This window comes from Ictidomys tridecemlineatus, chromosome 9 (genome assembly GCF_052094955.1).
Source record: "Ictidomys tridecemlineatus isolate mIctTri1 chromosome 9, mIctTri1.hap1, whole genome shotgun sequence".
Taxonomy (NCBI): Eukaryota; Metazoa; Chordata; class Mammalia; order Rodentia; family Sciuridae; genus Ictidomys; species Ictidomys tridecemlineatus.
In genome coordinates, this window is record NC_135485.1 from 60,203,880 (window position 1) to 60,218,137 (window position 14,258).

General features: G+C 30.4%; 1 long non-coding RNA gene across 1 annotated transcript in view; it reads left to right on the plus strand.

The window, feature by feature from the left end:
* The window catches only part of LOC144366733 (uncharacterized), an 84,794-nt gene that overhangs the window by 28,243 nt on the left and 42,293 nt on the right, over positions 1-14,258 (plus strand). The gene's annotated exons all lie outside the window — the stretch shown is intronic.

Below are 14,258 nucleotides of genomic sequence, written 5' to 3' on the forward strand. Positions count from 1 at the left end.
TAAAATATATTTTTCTGATTTTATTATTAAAATAATGCTAGTCTTATACAAAGTGTTGGGAATTTCTTCCTCTTCAATTTTCTGGGAGCATTTATATACAATTGATATTATTTCTTTAAATACTTGTTATAATTTCCTGATGAAGCCACAGTGGTGATGAAATATATTAGTGGCAATATTTTCTTAACTAAGATTCCTTTTCTCAAAAATTATAGTGCTTTTGGATATTTTATTTCTCTTTCAGGGAGTTTTAGTAGGTTATATCTTAAAAAAAATGTCCATTTTTTCAAAGATGTAGATTCACTGAAAATGAAGTTCATTCAATTCCTTTATTATTCTTTTAATATATTATTAATTTAATATATTACTAATAATATATTATAAATATATTATTATTTAATGTACAATTTGTAGTGAGGCTGCCTCTATCATTTCTAACAATAGTAATAATAATAATAATAAATTTTTTCCCACATCAGTGTTGCTATAAATTTATTGATTTATTGGCTTTCTAAAGAAACACTTCGGGAAACACAATTTTTTTTCTCTTTTCTATTTTACTGATATCTACTGATTTCTTTCTTTTTTTTTTCTTGTATTTTAGATAGGTAAATTGGGTGGAGACAGAGAAAGAGGAACTTACTTTGGACTTACTTTGTCTTCCTTTTCTAAGGAAGTCTCATTGATTTTGAGACTTTCTATTTTAATACAGACCTTCAGTGATATATATATATTACAGACCTTCAGTGTTATATATTTCCCTTGAAGTACTAGCTTAGATGTATTCTGTTTATTTTGATGCATTGTTCATTTTTATTGACTGGGGGTGATACTCATTTCATTATTTGGGGATTTTAAAGCATTTATTGCCTTCAGTGAGTCTACTCCAGGTGCAGTCCTTTTTTATTTTTATTTTTTTTAAATATGGTGCTGGGGATTGAACCCAGGGCCTTATGCATACTAGGCAAGCACTGTACCAATTGAGCTATATCCCCAGCTCTCAGAAGTCTATTATTTGGGGATTTTTCACACGCTTCTCTTCCTTTCTTTTTCTGTTCTCAGATTTCTTTACCCTGAACCTCACAGCTGATCTCTGATCATCACAGACCACAGAGTGGACAATATTTTAAGGGAAACAGTAATAATAATACCTACCACTTATTGAGGTCTTAACTATGTCAGCACCTTTCTCTTACACATTTCTGATTTTGTTTTTTTTGTGTTTAGACAACGTACCTTATATAACTTGAAACTTTTTAAAGCATTAGACTTGTTTTATGACCTTGCCTACAATTGATTCTATCTTGGTAAATGATCTACATGCAATTGGAAATAATGCCCATTCTGCTATCCTTGGGAAGATATAAATGCCAATTATACCAATTTTGTTAATAGTGCTGTATAAGTTTTCATTATCTTTAATTTCTCTCTACTTAATCTATCAATTATTGCAAGAAGAGAGTTGAAATCTCTTCTAACTCCAGAATTGTGTATTTTTTCATATAGTTCTATCAAATTTTGCTTTTAAAACTTTGGAATTAGGTTAACAAATCTTTAGGATTATTATGTTCTTTGAATGAATTGTCTTCTTTGTTGATATAAATGGTCCTATTCATCTCTGATTTTGTGGTAGTTAGGCCATTTACATTGATATTGTTGGGGATTTTTTTATACTGTTTTTCTCCTCTGTTATTTCTTTCTCTTTCCTTCTTTTGCATTATGAAATATTTTACAATGATTTATTATTATATCCCTTGTTTTATTATTACTTATAACTATTTGCCTTGTTATTTTAGTAGATGCATCAAAATTTATAATACACATTGTTAAACCAGCTTATCTCCAAGGGATATTATTTTCCACTTCAAGTTTATTACAAGTAATGTTTACTACCTTTGTGTAGCTTTTTGAAAAAATTTGACTATGTCTTTAATATCAATGATCTTTTTTTTCTGGGCATGGGTAGCAGGGATTGAACTCAGGGACACTCGACCACTAAACCACATCCCCAGCCCTATTTTGTATTTTATTTAGAAATAGGGTCTCACTGAGTTGCTTAGTACCTCACTTTTGCTGAGGCTGGCTTTGTACTTGTGATCCTCCTGTCTCTACCTCCTGAGCCACTGAGATTACTGGTGTATGCCACCAGGCCCAGCAAGATCACTATTTGTGTGTGTGTGTGTGTGTGTGTGTGTGTGTGTGTGTGTGTGCAGTATCTATTCAGTTCTACTCTGTTAACACCATTTATTTTATGTCTCCAAACTCTAGATATTCATTATTGGGCTCATTTTATACATTTTTTCTATATCTCTATTAAACATGTTCAGTGTTTTTCTCTAGCTTCTTGAACGTATTGAATACAAGTTGGAGCTATTTTTATTTTTTATTCTATAACCTATGTCATATTTTTTCTGGGTTCAATTTATTGCTTTTTCTCTTTATTATTATTCTTTGCATACCTTTTAATTGTTAATTTGATGTCAGATATTATAAAATTCTACTTATTCCATCCTGGGTATTTTGCATTTTAATAAATACTCTTAAATATTTATGCATTTATATTGTGACTAAGACACTTAAAAACTACATAGTCCTCACATTTCTTACTCTCCAGCTTTGTTGGGCATGACCAGATGCCATTTAGTCTTTGTCCAGTTTTTTTTTTTTTTTTTCGCTGCTGAGAGACAACCATGCTGAACACGCCACTCACTTATCCCCAGCCTGAGGCATGTTAGCAAAGAGAGAGAAGCACACTAAATTTCCACCTAACAGTGGAAGAGACATCCATCAAAACAAATGCACAAATATCATCACAGATACAGAGAAAACATTGTAATAAGATCTCCAAACATTTATAACTTCAATAACTGAACCTATAGATATCAAAGTGAAAGTAGTGAAGGACAAAGAGTTCAAAAAGTTGATGGTTAAAATGATCGATGAGTTAAAAGAACTAAGAAATAAATGAAGGAAGAAAATAAAAGATATGAGAGAGCATTTCAATGAAGAGAAAGTCTGAAAAAGAACCAAACAGAAATCTTAAAAATGAAAAATTTAATGAATGAAATAAAAAATTCAATTGAGAAGATTATGGATTAGATCAAGCAGAAGAAAGAATATCAATGTTCAAAGACAAAGAAAGCTGAAACATTAAGATTTAAATAAAGAAAAAAGTATCTGTGAACAGAATATACAAGAGCTCTGAGACAACATTAAAAGGCTGAACTTAAGACTCATAAGTCTTGATAAAGGAAAGGAGCTATCAATGGCATAGAAAACTGATTTCAGTGTAGTAATAATAAGGAATTTTCATAATCTTGGAAAAGAAATGAATATGCAGAAACTGAAGGAGGCATTGAGAACTCCAAATAGTCATGCTCAGAAAAGAGCCTCTCCATAATATGTTATAGTTAAAATGCCAAAAAATTCACTGAATTTTGTAAAAATAAACATTACTTGACATTAAATGCTAGTAGAACCAAACACAGTGGAGAATTTCAATATACCATTGTCACCAACAGGTTAATCAATCAGACAGAAAAGCAACAAAGACACACAGATTTCATGTATACTTTAGGTCAAATGAACTTAACAAACATATACAGAATATTTCACTTAGCAGTAGTTGAGTATACTTTCCTTTCAGCTGCTAATGGAACTTTCCCCAAAACTGATCCTATATTAGGATACAAAGAAAGTATTGGAAAGTACAAGAAATTGAAATAATCTCTTGCATCTTTCTAGATAATAATAGAATGAAATTAGAAATCAATAGCTAAGAAAAACTACAGAAACTGCACTAATACATGGAGGCTGAAGAATACACATGAATGATGAGTGGGACATTGAAGAAATTTGGGAAAATTTAAAGTTTCTTAGAATCAAACAGGAATGGAAATACAACATTCCAGAATCTGTTGTACAGTTAAGGAAGAGACTAAGGGGGGAAGTTTATATCTATGAGTGCCTACAAAAAATAATATCAGATATTTTAAATAATGTAATGCTACATCTCAAATATTAAAAAAGGAAGAACACACAACCAAAATCTAGTCGGAAGAAAGAATAAAGATCAGAGCTGAAATTAATGAAGTACAGTATTGGTTCTTTGAAAAGATAAACAAGATTGATAAACCCTTAATAAAACTAATGAAAAGAAACAAAGAGAAGAACCAAATTAATGAAGTTAGAATTAAAATTGGGGATGTTAAGATAGATGTTAGAATCCAGAAGATTATTAGGGACTATTTTCAAAACTTATAATCCAATAAATTAGGAAATATGGAAGAAATGGATAAATTTCTATCTACAGGCAAGAAAAACACACAATTCTGAGAAAAATGCAAAACAACAACAAACAACTAAGATGAAAAGATCTCCTCAATTTACAGATAGATAATGTTGCTAAAATGGCTGTGTTTCTGTAAACAATGTACAGATTCAGGGAAATCTCCATCAAACTATCAATGAAATTTCTTCATAGAACTAGTAAAAGCAATCATTAAATTCATATGTAAGAACAAAGATCCATAGTAGCCAAAGCATTCCTGAGAAAAAGAATAAGGGACATTAGAGTACTTGATTTCAAATTGTACTACAGAGCCATGGTAACAGAATGGTACTGGCATCAAAACAGACATGTAGACCAATGATATAGAATAGAAGACACAGAGAAAACCTAACACATGTATAGTCATCTGATTCTTGAAAAAGGTGCCAAAAGCCTATGCTGGAGAAAAGATAGCATTTTTAAGAAATGGTGTGTGAAAACTAGATATCGTGTAGAAGGATGAAACTAGACTCCAATCTCTCACTCTGTGCAAAAGCAACTCAAAATTAACCAATGGCATAGGAATAAGACCAGAAACTTTGCAACTGCTAGAAGAAAACATAGGGAAAACACTTCAGCATGTAGGCATGGCAATTATTTCTTGAAGAGTTCAGGAAATTTAAAAAAAATCAATGTGTTTAGCATCAAACTTAAAAGCTTCTGCACAACAAAAGAAACAGGAGTATGAAGAGAGAGCCTACAGAAAATCTTTGCCAACCACTCCTTTGACAGAGGATTAGAAAATATAAAGAGTGCAAAAAACTCAACACCAAATCACCCCATCCAGCAAATGGCCAAATGAAATTCGAGCAGACACTTCTCTAAAGAAGTTCCAAAATACACAAAATACATTCAGTAAAATATTTTTTAAAAGAAGTACAAATGACCAACAATTATATGAAAAAATATTCAATAACTTTAGCTTCAGGAAATGCAAATCAAATCAACATTGAGATTGCATTTCAATACAATGAGAATAGCAATCATCAAGAACACAAATAACTATAAATAGTGGTAAGGATGTAGAGAAAAAGGAACATTTATACATGGTTGGTGGGAATGTAAATTAGCAAAGCCACTATGGAAATCAGTATGGAGATTCCACAAAAACTGAAAATAGAACTACCATATGATCAAGCTTTATAACTCTTTGATATTTACTCAAAAGAATTCAAGTTAACATACCTTCATGATGCATACATATGCATGTTTCTCACAGTATGATTTACAATAAACAAATTACAAAATTAGCCTTGTTGTTCATTGACAGGTCAATAGATAAAGAAATGTGGTATATAGGGACAATGGCATTTTATTCAGTCATAAAGAGGACATTAGGTCAATTGCAGTTAAATGGTTGAAAATGGGGATCATTGAATTAAATCAGACACTGAAAGACAAATGTCACATATGGTCTCTAATGTGTGGAAGCTATAGGAAATAAAAATAAAAGGGATGATTATGAATATTAAAGGGAATGTTAGTATAGAAGAAGAGGATCAGGAGGAAAAGAGAAGGAATGAAAGGTGAAGTAATGGGAAATGAATGACCAAACTATGTTATAAGCATGTAAAAATGTGCTGTAATTAAACTTACTACTTTGCATAATTAATATGTACCAATAAAAATTTTATCATTAAATAAATGATGTTTTAGTGCTGTTATGAATATAATTTTAAAACTTTTATTTTCCTATTCAAGCTAGAATGTAGATATACAAATAATTTTTATATATAGGCATTGTATCTATAACTATTAAATTCATCTATTAATTCTACTAGTATGTTTGGGGTTATATAGGATTTCTATATACACAATTATCTTATAACCTCCCCTGCTTTCTTGCCCCTGTAGCTTTATTGAGGTATGACTTATAAATACAAATTGTATATATTCAAGGTATTCAGAGTGATGTTCTGATACATGCATATATTGTGCAGTGATTTTCACACTCAAGCTAATTAGCATACTATCATCTCACACAGATACTTTTTTGGGGTGTATGTAAAGAACACTTGAGATATACTCCCTTAGCAAGTTTCAAATATACATTTTTATTAACTATCCTGTGCCTTAGGTCTTTGGTGTTTATTCATCTTATAATTAAGGTTTGTATTCTTTGGCCAATATTTTTTATCCCATTTTAATACCCTATAATACCTGCTAAGTACCATTATACTCTTTGTTACTGGAAATTTACTTGTTTTAGACTCCACACATTATATAATAAGTTCATGCAGTATTTGATTCCCTTGTGACTGATTTATTTAATTTAATATATTGTCCTTTAGGTCTATTGATGTTATCATAAATTATAGGATTTTTCTTCTTTTAAAGGCTATATAGTATGTCATTGTATATCTACACCATATTTTTTTCATATGTTCACCTATGGACATTTAGGTTGATTCTATGTCTTAGAAACTGGAAACAGTACTGCAGTGAACTGTGTGTACAAATCTCTCTTTGACAGACTGATTTCATTTTTTTGGAATACATACCCAAAGTAGAACTGCTAGATCATATGGTAGTTTTGTTTTTAATGTTTTTAGGAGACTCTATATTCTTTTCCATAATGACTGTACCAATATACATTTGTACTAATAGTGTATATGAGAAAAGCTTTTTCTCCAAATACTTGCCAAAACTGTTCTCTGCCTTTTTGATAATGGATCTTCTCAAGTGTGGTTTTGATTTGTATTCCTTCATAACTATTGATGTTGAATATCTTTTTATATATTTGCTGGTATATTTCATATATCTTCTGGGGGATATTCTTATGTCTTCTTTGGGAAAAATGCCTAACCTGTTCCTTTGCACATTTTTAAATTAGATTTTTTTTTTCTTTTCTGAGTTGTATTAGTTCTTTATGTACTTTGAATATTAATCACTAATCAGATATAGGGAATATAAATATCATCTCCCATTCCTGTAATTTGTTGATTTGTTGCCTTTGTTGTGCAAAAACTTTTAAAAATTTCTTTTATTAGTGTGTTATAGTTCTACATAATAGAGGGATTCATTTTGACATATTCATAAATGCATATAACTTAATTTGCTCCATTTCATTCCTCAGGATGTTTCCTTTCCCTCCCTTCCTCCCTTCCCTTGATCAACATGCTCTACTGGGCTTCCTTTTATTTATGTATTATTTTTAAAATTGGTGCATTAAAATTATATATAAAAGTGGAATTCATTTTGAGATATTCATGTGTGCTCATACCATAATTTGTTCAATTTCTTTCTGCATTTCCTCCCCTTTCCAACTGCTCCTTCATCTTCTACCTCTATTCTACTATTCTCCCGTTTATTTTCATGAGATCCTCTTTTTAAATGTTTTATTCCTCTCTAGCTTCTACTTATGAGAGAAAATATTAAACCTTGACTTTTTGAGTCTTTAGTTTGTTGCAGTTTCACTATGTTTTTATTGCCTGTACTTTAATGTGTGTGTGTGTGTGTGTGTGTGTGTGTGTGTGTGTAGTTGTAGATGGACACAGTACCTTTATTTTATAATTTTTATGTAATGGTGAGGATCAAACCTGGTGCCTCATGTGAAGTGCGCTACCACTGAGATACAGCTCCAGCCCTTTTTTGCCTGTACATTTTTTCCCCCTTTGGTACTGGGGATTGAATCCAAGGGCACTCAACCCCAGCCCTTTTTATATTTTATTTAGAGACAGGGTCTTGCTAAGTTGCTTACAGTCTTGCTAAGTTGCTGAGGCTGGGCTTGAACTCGAGATCCTCTTGCCCCAGCTGCCAGAGCCACTGGGATTACGTACATGTGCTACCTCACCAGGCTTATTGCCTGTACTTTTGGTGTCAAATCCTAAAAGCCATTACCTCCGTGTCATGGAAATTTTCTTCTGTGTTTTCTCATAATAACTCTATGGCTTCAGATCTTATGTTCAAGCCTTTAATCCATTTTGAACTGATTTTTGTGTATGGTTTAAGTAAAGGCTCCAAATGGCCCATTTATAATAATTTTGGAAGAGTTCCTTTCTTCTCTATTTTCTAAGATTTTTTCCACACCATCAAAATTAATTCTTTCTTAACTGCTAAATTTCAGTAGTAAATTATCAGTTACTTGAGGGAGAATTTGTATTTACAAATTCAATCTCTGTGCTAAATATAACTATTCTTCTGTCTCCCTCAGAGAATACAGGGATTAATTTTATTAGAGGAAACAATTGTATATTTTATTATCCATGGACCCAAATATAATCTGTACATTAAATTAAGTCATAGTGTTGGGAAGTGGATGAGTATAGGTATAGTTTTCTACAAAGTAAACTAGGAAGTTAGAAAGTTTGGTCATCACACATTGGACATGGATCCTCAAGTGAGTCACAAAGGCATACAGTAATTTTCTGTTAAATTTACCATCTTCAGGGTATGACCCTTAGCTTGAGCAACTTAGAAAACGTTTTCTAAATGCATCAAAAGTTATTTTACTTTTCAGTTAGATACCAACATCAGTTAATATCATAATTCTTTGGCTCCATCTGCCAAATTATTAACTGATAAATTTCTGTTTAACTGTCTATACAGACAAGAGCATTCATGGTATCACTTTAATAATTTTTATATTTTTCCTCAATAATTACTTGTATAAAGTACAGTTAAAAACCAAAATGATAAATTAATTTTCAAAGAAAATATAATATCATGATGTTTATCCCACTCTCCTGCAAGTGGCCTATTTATACTGGTTCTACTATCGTTATAGCTAAAACATTCACTTTAGGTAAATGCAGTCAGAATGTAGACAATTAATTGCTTGAATTTTCCCAATCAATCTAACTCAGTTTAGAAACAAACAGTGCCATCTTTCCAAGAATATTCACTATTAAACACTCAAACATTTTATCACCCATAAATCTTTATTTAAACCATATATTTACTCCATCTTAGACTGGTATAAAGTACTTGCATTATATTCCAATATTCATAATAAGATTCATGAACATTCTGTGCTGTTAATTTTGGCCTAAATATTGAATCATTGGAGAAGCATTAAGTGCCAGTAAAAGAAGGAATTTCATGGCCTGGGTTTTAGACCTAGTTCAGTTGCATATTCAGTGAGGATGAATCTCTATAAAGAATCAATTTTACTCTTGCTGCACAATAAGAGAAATAGATTGACTGATCCCCAACATCTGTTATAGCTCAGATTCTATACTCCCTTTCAAACTTAATTTTTACCTTGAAAAGATCATGCCCTTGTTTGTAAACAGCCCAATAAAATCCCATTATATTTAAAAAATTTTAAATTTATTTTAATTAGTTATATATGACAGTAGAATGCATTTATGCACTTTGATATATCATACATAGATGGGATATAATTTCTCATTTTTCTGAGTGTATATGTTGTAGAATTACATTGATCATACAGTCACATAAATACATACAATAATAATGTCTGTTTTTTTATACTATCCTTCCTATCCCCACATCCCCTCTTCTCCCCTCCCTTTACTTCCCTCTACCTAATCTAAGGTAATGTTATACTTCTGTAGTGCCCGCCTTCTTGTTATGAATTAACATCCGCATATTAGAGAAAACATTTGACCTTTGATTTTTTGGAATTGACTTATTTTGTTTAGCATAATACTCTCCAACTCCATCAGTTTACTGGCAAGTGACATAATTTTATTCTTCTTTAAAGCTGAGTAATATTCCATTGAATATATATACCACATTTTCTTTATCCATTCATCTATTGAAGGACACCTAGGTTGGTTCCATAGTCTAGCTATTGTGAATTGAGCTGCTGTATGAAAACTACAGAACACTAAAGAAATAAATTGAAGAAAACTACAGAATGCTAAAGAAAGAAATTGAAGAAAACTTCAGAAGATGGAAAGATCTCCCATGCTCCTGGATAGGCAAAAGTAATATTGTCAAAATGGTCATATTACCAAAGCGTTATGCAGATTTAATGCAATTCCTATTAAAATCCCAATGATATTCTTCATAGAAATAGAAAAAGTTATACATATACACCAATCATAAAATTTATTTGGAAAAGTAAGAGACCAAGAATAGCCAAAGCAATCCTTAGCAAGAAAAGTGAAGCAGAAGGCATCACAATACCAGACCTTAAACTATACTACAGAGCTATAGTAACAAAAACAGCATGGTATTAGCACCAAAATAGACTTGTAGACCAATGATACAGAATAGAGGACACAGAGACAAATGCCACTGTATTTTTATCTCTGTGTTTGGTATGCATTAAGAGAAACTTTCTAGTTGTTTCCCTACAGATGGTTCAAAAGACCATTAAATAAAGATTCATCAAGAGTTTATCTTGCTTGATGCATTTTTATTAATTGATGTACCTATTCCTCTTTTTAAAATGTTTTTATTAGTGCATTATAGTTATACATAATTATACATAATTTATTAGTGCATTATAGTTATACATCATTTTGCTATAATCATACATTCATGGAATATAATTTGTTCCATTTCAGTTCCCAGTACTACTTCTTTCCCCTACCTCCCTCTGCTTCCTCCCCTTTGTTACTCTACTGGTCTTCCTTTTATTTCTAATTTTTAAAATTGGTTATTTACAGATATACATGAAGGTGAAATTCTTTGTGGTGTACTAATGTGTGAACACAGCATTATTTGGCCAACTTTATTTCCTATCCCTTCTCCCTTCCCTCCTACCCCTTTCATCTACTCTACTGATCTCCTTTCTATATTTTTAGGATTCCCTCTACTCTCCTCCACCTTTATTTTGCTTGAGCTTCTGAATATGAGAGAAAGTCTAATACCCTTGACTTTCTGGGTCTGGCTTATTTCACTTAGCATGATGTTCTCCAGTTCTATTTATTTACCAGCAAATGCCATGAAACCACATTTTCTTTATTCATTCATCAATTGATGGGCATGTGGGCTGGTTCCATAACTTGGCTATTGTGAATTGCACTGCTATAAACATTGGTATGCATGTACTATAGTACACTGGTTTTCCTTTTTTTGGATAAGTTCCAAAGAGTAGGTTAGCTGGGTCATATGGTAATTCCATTCCTTGTCATCTGAGAAATTTCTATATTGCTTTTCAAAGTGGTTGCATTAATTAGCAGTCCTTAAGAGAATATGTGTACCTTTTTCCTCACATTCTTAAAAGCATGTATTTTAATTTTTTTTCTGGATGATTGCTATTCTAACTGGAGTTAGATGAATAAATTCCTTTCATATAAGTTGCTGAATTTATTATTGTATTCTATTTTTTCTTGACTTGTCTAGCTAGAGGTTTCTAATTTGTCTTTCAGAGAACCAGATCTTGTTTCTATTTTCTCTCTGTTTTCAGTTATTTTTTCATTTATCTTTGGTTCTCATAAATCATTTTTAATCTCCTACTTTTTATCTTTAATTTGTCATTCTATTTTGCTTCTTAAATAGAACTTCATTTCATTTATTTTAAACTCTTCCAAAATACACATTTAAACCAATATGTTTTCTTTATTAGCTTAGTTGCATTTTAAAAATTTAATGTGTTGTGTTTTTATTTTCATTAAAGTAAAAATATTTTATAACTTCCATTTTTAATTTCTTTTTTGATCAGGAGATTTATTCAGGAGACTTTTGTTTAATTTACAAATATTTTCAAATATGCAGATTTCTAAAGTTTATTTCTAATTAAATTATACTATGGTCAGAGTACATACTCTATGATTTTAATACTTTTTCAGTTTATTCAGGCTTTTTTTGGGGGGGTTAAGTGTTCTGTAATATCAATTATGTCAAGTTGGTTGTGTTGTTCAGGTCTTTGACACTTTACTATTTTGTATCTACTTATTCTGTGAGTTTATTGAAGTAGATTATTGAATCTACAGCCATATTTATGGATTTTTCTTTTTAGATTTTTTAGCTTTTTTGTATATATTTTAAAATTCTGTAGTTTAGTGTTCTATATTTAGGGTTCTTCTGTCTTGATTAATTGATACTTTAGTCATTTTGAAATGTCTGTTTTCAATTTTGAAATGTCTCTTTTCAATTTTGGAATGTATTTTTTTCTGAAGTGCATTTTTCCAATAATAATATTGCTACTTTAGTTTTAATTCATGTGTTATTTTAAAAAATGTTTTGAATCTGTATCTTTATATTTTAAGTGCATTTCTTGTAAACAATATTTTGTTTACCTATACTTTTTTATTATGAAAGTCTTTGCATTTTTACTAGAAATTTTAAGCAATTTATATATTATATGATTATTAATATGGTTCAGGTTAGGATTGCTATCATACTATTTATTTCTTTGATTTTAAATTTTCTTTTTCTTTTCTTTTTTTCCTGTGTATGTGTAAGGGGTACCAGGGATAAAGCTCAGAGGAACAAAACCACTGAGACACATCCCCAGCCCTATTTTTTTTTTGTATTTTATTTGGAGACAGGTTCTCACTGAGTTTCTTACTGCCACACTTTTGCTGAGGATGGCTTTGAATCTGAGATCCTTCTGCCTCAGCCTCCCAAACTGCTGGGATTACAGGTGTGCACCACCACACCAGGCATTCTTCATGTTCTTTTTCTACTTCCACTTGGATTAAATTGGTTATTTTGTAATGTATAAGTTACACTTTTTATTATTATCAAAAACCCTTCTTATTTATTTAGTATAAACATTATTTACCTTATAATCCATTTACAAGTGTTATTATTATATGCATATCATGAAATCTTACAGCCATATACTTCTACCTCATTCTGTAATCCTTTGTTCTATTGTTGTCATACACTTTTTCACATTGTAAACATGAAAATACTTATTATTTTCTTTAAACAATTGCTTATTTTTTAAAAATAACTTTAAAATTAACAAACATGTCTTATATTTGCCATGTTAGCATTCTTAGATATTATTGTGCACAGTTAATTTTCCATCATCAGCCTGAAGAATTATTATTAATATTTCTTGAATGAAAATCTGATGCAAAAAAGTCTGGAGGTTTGACTTTTTTTTCTTTTCTTTTTTTTTTTTGCCAGATACAGAATTTCATTATCCCCTTTTAGTATTTTAAAAATGTCATTGTACTTGTCTTTTGGAATGCATTTCTTTTGGCATTTAAGATTGCATTTATTGTATCTTTGTTGTATGCAACATTTTTCCTGTTACTAGATATATTTATAGTGTTATTTTATTATTGTTGTAGTGTTATTTTATTATTTAGATTTTATTTGTTTTTATTTTCCATTTGTTTGTACTCAGAATTAAAGGTTTATAATTTTCATCAGATTTTGAAAACTTTGACAATTATTTCTTTAAATAGTTCATCCTATGTATTCAAATTATTATTATAAAGATGCAATGTGATAGACACAAAAATTATGTATAATATGATGTGATATATTGCTTGTTTTGAGAAATAATAATAAGAACTATAATTTTAATATTGCTTTGCAATTTTTGCTAATTACTTTTATGTATGCTTAATATATTATTTCAGTCAATTCTTAAAATATGTTCTTAAAATAAGTTCTATCATTGTATTAGATTATAATCTAATTAAGAGTGATAGAAACAGAAAATATCAATATTATGTTGTGACAATTCTGCAAAGGAAGTTTCAATTCTACCCTTTTGGAAAGCAAAAACAAAGAATAACTTCTCTACTGGGTAGATGGTCAGAGAAAAGTGGTGACATTTCAGCTGGGTATTGAAGAATGAAAGGAGGAAGAGAGACATATCATTTATAGAGAAGAGCACAAAGGCTTAGAAGTTTAAATCACTTTGTTCTTTGGAAAATGATGAGACATTTACATAGAAATAGGGCTTGTGAAGAAAAAAATGTCAAATAAGTAGGTGGCTATAGATTATGGATATCCTAAAAGACTTGTATTTGCTAATAAGTTTGGATTTTGAAATGGAGATACTATATTGTGCAACCTTCTTATGGAAATTTATTTTATAAGGATA